This window comes from Wasmannia auropunctata, unplaced genomic scaffold (genome assembly GCF_000956235.1).
Source record: "Wasmannia auropunctata unplaced genomic scaffold, wasmannia.A_1.0 LD336053.1, whole genome shotgun sequence".
In the NCBI taxonomy this organism is placed as follows: domain Eukaryota; kingdom Metazoa; phylum Arthropoda; class Insecta; order Hymenoptera; family Formicidae; genus Wasmannia; species Wasmannia auropunctata.
The window spans coordinates 681,243-687,882 of NW_012026837.1; the positions used below are offsets into that span (position 1 = coordinate 681,243).

General features: G+C 30.7%; 1 protein-coding gene across 2 annotated transcripts in view; it reads right to left on the reverse strand.

Annotated features, from left to right (window-relative positions):
* The window catches only part of LOC105450934 (papilin), a 33,186-nt gene extending 30,973 nt beyond the window's left edge, over positions 1-2,213 (reverse strand). For both annotated transcript variants that reach the window (XM_011691066.1, XM_011691062.1), the window contains exon 1: positions 2,151-2,213. The gene's annotated coding sequence lies outside the window, so the exon portion shown is untranslated. The remainder of the gene's footprint in view (positions 1-2,150) is intronic.
* Between the last annotated feature and the right edge of the window lie 4,427 nt (positions 2,214-6,640).

Genomic DNA, 6,640 nt, shown 5'->3' on the forward strand with positions numbered 1-6,640 from the left:
ATATATATATATATATATATATACATTTTCCTTTTTCCTGATATTTGTAATGTGCTTAAAACTATACGTTGCCAACATCCAATTTTTGAACTCTATATAATTCCAATTAAACTGTTAAATTGTTTATATTAATTTATATATAAAAATCAAAAAATTAAAAGCGCAATTAAGCAACATGGTATTTGACAATTTGTCTTGTCCCATGAGTTATTCTTGGGCAAGAAAATACTTTGCGCTTTTTTTAATATGAGATAATATATATAAAATGTTCAAGGTTATGCGCAGTCATAAATGAATACACTATATATAACAAAATCTTATCTCTCGGGTTATAAATTATTTCTCGTGTAAATCGCGCGCGAATTGTGGATATAGGTAAAACAATAGCCATTACAGAAGCACAGTAGCCATGTATATGCAACAAGATTACTGCGATCTAGTTCGTCCCTCTTATCTGCATTCATCCTATGTACACCTTCATTTTCTTACTCATCAACGATCACAAGAATATTTTCTAACAAAATTTTCTCTTCTTGGAAGAAGTTGTTGGAATACTACAACTTCCATCTCAAATCTAATCTGATCTGACCATTATACTTTCAAACTATTGTCGAGCTTCTCCATCTCACTAAGAACTATTCCTTTGCGGCTCAAATTTTATGACCGAAATGACGACAATTAAAATAAGATAAGAGATTGTATAATTGTATGAAATTATGAAAAAGGTTTTACCAAAAATAAATAAGTAAATAAAAAAAGTCTTTGAAATATTTTAATCGTTATGTCAAACATCAATATAAAAAAAACAAAATTTTTAAAATTATTGTTGAATACGCGCCAAAATGATAGCCAGGGACGTGCACGCCCTTCCTTCTGGATCCATGTATTACTAAGCGCGCTTCTGGATACTGGTGGCGTTACTAGGCAAGAAGAATCGAGAAGCAAAAGAGTTACGACAAAAAAAGAAGTTTTCGCAACATAAAACGCATTTTTAGACATTTTTTTCTCTGTTCATTATAAGATGTGTACGATCGGAAAGCTACGCGTAATAAATATTGTGTTTAACCGTATATTCGCGTGCGCGTCACGTTCATTCCCTGCCTCTAAAAAGAATCGGCTGCAATATTATATTAAATCGCAATATTGTAACTAAAAAAAACAAAAATGGTAAAATTTATCTTTAATTTAAAATTGTCATTTCTTTAGTTTGGTGCCTATACAAAGTTAGCCCCCTACTTTTAGAATTAAATAATTTTAAGTTTGGCGAGAGAAAAATTCTTATAGATGCTTGTAGATGCTTGTAGATGCTTGTTAGCATCAAAAATATTAAACTGATCGTCAATTTAATTCATTACAATGAATTCCGGCTTCATGTAAGAACTATGTTTTAAGAATGTAAAAATTGACTAAAATGCGACGCACAGTTTGTGTGTGGTTGGATATTGTAACAATAAAAATTATTATACACACCAACATCAGTTGTCGACTCGCAATGACATTACTTCACTATTTTTAAAATTGTTATATTTAAAATTCTGATAAAAACTCGCGTTGTGGAGATTAAACATTTAATAGTTTTAAAACGTTTAATAAGACACATATAAGAACTGTATTAAAATCAATATTTATAGTTTGTAAATAAGAAAAAAGAAGTATTATATAATCAAGAATACAAAAAGTATTAAAAATTGTTTTTATATCATAGAATATATAACATGTGTATAATTTCAAAGATACCATAATAAGAAAGAAAGAGAGAGAGAGAGAGAGAGAGAGAGAGAGAGAGAAATTATTATAGTATAAAACAACGGGTTAATGAATGAATTTAGAAAGAGAAATATAGATTGTAGTTAAATGTTCGAAGGCTATCCGTAATTATTGGTTACGCCGTAATGGTTTACGGAATCTTCATGCTCTCTATTGTGACTTGGGTCCTAGGAACGAAATATATCAAGATTATCTGCGCGAGAGACCGGGAGGCCTTGAAACCCGAACCATCATCAAAAGAGAAGGCAATAAAACCGGAGGGAATTCCATCAAGACATGTTGAGACTCTAGTGGCTTTATTCCGGCCTTCGATATAACGCTCGTGACGTTTTTAACATTATTTTGATATTTTATAATTTGTTGTTTATATAAATTGAACTTACATGTTTTGCGAGAGAATCATGCACGTGTGCTGATATAATAAATATTACAAGTCCCAGCAACCTGAAAAGAAAAAATATGTCATTATGTTTAATGTAATATGTATGTTATATTTTATTACATAGAAATATTAATAACAGTAATATAACATTTTTATTTATTGTTATTAATTATAATGGTGATGTTCGATGTATGTGATAAAATATTACCAGATATTATTCTGACTTTTAAACTGTGTGTATACATATATCAGAGAAACACATGGAAAAATGAAATTAATGCATATTACAGAGTGCAAAATAAGGATTCAACTTGTTACACAAAATTATTAAAATAAATATATATGTTGTACATGCAAATTATTAGCACAACAGATCTTGATCTAGACTTTAATGCTTATACTAACTTCATTACATCGAGGCAAGTAATTAAGTTTGTTGTAAAGTGGTTTCGCGATTCTTTACGTCAATGAATCCGACATCGTTATGCGTTACTTATGTAAGTCAAACGCGTGCAATTCGAGTTCAAGTCATCAAAATAATAAAATAATGTGTAATTTATTCGCGATACTTTAAAATAAAACTTTGCAATTGCAGTTGGCAATAGGTATGGCAAGGTATGGTAGGTTGGCAAAATGCACAATGCAATACTTCTTTAATTACAAGTAAACAACTTTCAGTTTATTAATTTAATGATAATCTGAGAAACAAACGATTTAATTGTCACCACGAGTTGTAATAAAAATCAACGGTAAATCATAATTTTGTTTTATGTATTAAAAGTAAATAATAATCAAAAATGCATGAAAGCTAGTGAAAAAAATAGAGATAAACATAAAGGCAAATAAACATAAATTGGGAGCAAGTGCAATGCCTTTGTCAGCAGCAGTGGTGGCGAAAATCTTGAATGAGCGTGTTTTTGCAATGCGTTGGCACGGCACGCGTCATTGCGTAAGTTCTTCGAGTGGTCGTCATTCAAGGTTTGGAACGATGCCCAGAACTGCCGGTGACTTGCTATCCAGAATGGGCGAGCTCCAATATACAGGCGTCTGTTATCGGCTGGCGGGTCTAATATTCTCGTGAGAAGTGATTTATCGATTTTATCGATATCGATTTTACGCGACGGTAATTATGAGAGCGTTTGCACCGTATCGTGTTTAAAGCCGACGTATATATAAGTCGACTATTCTGTATATTGAGAACAACTCGAACAACATTCTCTAATTGTTTATGAAAATCATCTGTTGTCTATTTTCATGCATAGCGCATAACCATCACGCTTAAGTTCTGTATTTTTTATTTAGTTAGCAATTTTCAAATTATTATATCAATGGGAACAATAGAATAATTTGGTCTATATAAATGTGATAGCAAAAATATAAAGAAAATAGAGTGTTTGTTTGTATGATTGCTATATTTTTAATATAATTATGTTCTAATAGTGTGTGAGGATTATTATATTATAAAAAGACAATTATTGTGAATTATCAACTTTTCTTGAAAACATTTTTTGCAAATTAAATGTATGTGAGAAGATTGCATGTATGAATCGCGATTTGTGGGGATTGCAATTATTATAATAAAGTAGTCTCAGCAGCGAGAAAATTTAGATAAAATAATTTCATAATGCAGGAACATGCAGAAATATAAAGCTAGATATAAAGATATAAAAATAGCTTTAGGTGATGCATAACATTGTTTAATTAAAACAATTTTCAACGCATACTAAATATGCAGCGATGCTCGCAGCCTATTTTTTCATAAATAGCGCCAACTGATTTAATCAATATTTTTCAATTTTTCATTTTGTGTTTGTTATGGAAATAATTTAATCGCAGACTGACCTAAGTTGTAAGTGCCTGGTTCTAGTATAACTACCAATGCTCGATAATCAAGCTATTCAAGTTCGAGACTTGGAAAGTGCTTCTGTGTTTGCGAAAACAACTTCTTCCATTCACAGTATTGTGCGGAGGTGGCTTTGTCAGTATAAAGTTTCATATTGCAGTATACATACAGTTTGCAGAATTTCTAGTTATAAAATTCTCTCATCAACTCCTGGGAATGTCAATAAAATCTAAAAATAAAATTTATAGTTTCGAGAATATCCGATTTACAGAAATACGTATTACGCAAATTCGTATTACGAACAGTACAAAAGCAAGAATAATTTTATAAATAACTTGTGTGCATTAAATCTAATCAATACATACGTCAATTATTGCTTTCTTTTATTAATAGATTATTCCCTCTGCAATGTGCCTTTGCAACTTTCAAACACTAGCTTGAAAATTGTCGATATGACGTAAGTGATATGACCAATGACAGTTATGTTGATTTAGAATAAAACGCAAATTTCACATTATCTTCTTATGACATAAGATATATTAAAATGATTTTGAAGTAATTGTATAAGAAATGTAGCGAAACGCTAAAATCGTCGTGTCATCTGCATAGTAATATTTACGGAACAAATTAGTTATAGAGCCAATGATCATCGACTTTTTTGTATTAAATTACATCACAGTTGCAAACTATAGATAATAGAACATTTAATCGCAAAATTTTCCTTATATCAAATTAAATTTGAAACCTTCGGTTTATATAATGCAAATGAATCGGAACCAAGTTCTGCATTCGAAACCCTTCTCGAAACAATGACCTCCCACGATCACATTCTCTTTAAACTTCTTAACCACTCATACCTCTCGAATATGAGAGAGCAGAGATTCTAATTACATCATAGCCAACACGATGCAGCATAATATAAACTAATGAAGCAACAATAAATAAACTATCTGTATTGTGCAATTTTGTTATTTTTCCTCCATCGGTATTTGTCTATAACAATTAAATTTTCTTTTAATCTCTAAAAACAAATATTAACATGGTCTTTCTGTGTTTATATTATGATTCATAACAAATGTTTGTACTTTTGTTTTAAAATAAATATATAATAATTAAAGAGAATATAAATAATATCTGTATATGTAAAATAATCGTGTAAAAATAACGTGTGTACTAATGCTACGAGCGCAGGATATTTTACATATAAATAAAATTATAAAACTGTTTTAAGTTGAAAAAACGAAAATAAAAGATGAAAAATCTAACGTGCATTATGGAATGCACAGGATTGCGTAAGATGTGTCCATGGAGTTCAAGCAAGCATAAGGTGCATCTCTCTGATCGGACAAAACGAACGGGCTAATTAGTATCGTAAGAACGAGATACTCGCAGTGCCGCTAAAAGTAGTCAAAAAAGCATGCTTACATATGCTCACGCAAGAGTATAACCTCAAGCACTACTACATCAGATTATGGCTAGAGAACGTACTTAACTAGAGGGCGTCTTTTACGCAGCCGGCCAGCAGATAATGATAACAATGTAATTGGTTTATCAATTATTAATAATGGCCGTTCGCGGATTATCAACAGGGTGCAGCATGCATCGATCTGGGATACATATATGCGCCCCGACATATGATAATCGAAATATCGCCTTTTTCTCTGTCGCTCCGTACAACTTACAATACAATTTGAATTTTTATAAAATATCAAAAATTTTACTGTGCGAATCCATTAGTTTCTACCGATCGATTAGTTTAATAGCGCCGGTCGCGAAATGTTACGCGATCGCCCAAACACTTCATGATTATAATATATATATACATATAAATAACGATAACAATATCATGAGGACCAAACGCAACGACACCCCATCAACATTATACTTTATTTAAATTTTATTAAAATCAAAGCATATGCATGGTGTAAGAATTCAAACTGCAAATTGAGGCTTTCCCTTTAAAACTTTATGTATGTATAATATTTACAAGATTAGATCTTTGGTTAAAAATTTTTCTGTATCTAGTATTTTGACATTCTTCCATTCAAATTCATGACCAAGATCCAACCTATGCTCATTGTCAGTGCATAATCACTGATTGACGATTGTTTGTTCGTATTGCAACTAATATTATTTTTGTGCTCAAAGACTATTGTTTTTAACTGTCTGACTCACATAGGCTGTATCGCAAGATATCTTATAAATAAATGTTCTTTCTTGTGTCTTTATGAGACTTAATTATTCTTTCAAGATTTTATTATTACTTAATTATTCTTTCAGTTTATTAACATTAAAAAATGCTGGTTTTGTTTCCATGTTCTTCGTAATATTATATTGCGTAAATTTCTCGGAAATTATATGTAAGGCATTGTAAACCATTTCACTGCTTTATCTATTTCTATACTGTTTTTGCATTTTGGAATTTTTAAGGGTCTATTTGTAAAAAAGTGATTTTAGTCATCTATTAATTGTGTCAAAAATAAAATTCAGTAGATAGCCATTAATTAAAAAAGTTCCAACTATAAATTCAAGATTTCTGTTGTAAAATTTTGGATAGACGAGAATCTGATAGAAGAGAAAAGAGCTCTATCAACGCCCATAATTACTGCTCTTTTTTTTGTGAAAGCAGATGTGACGACATAAAATTG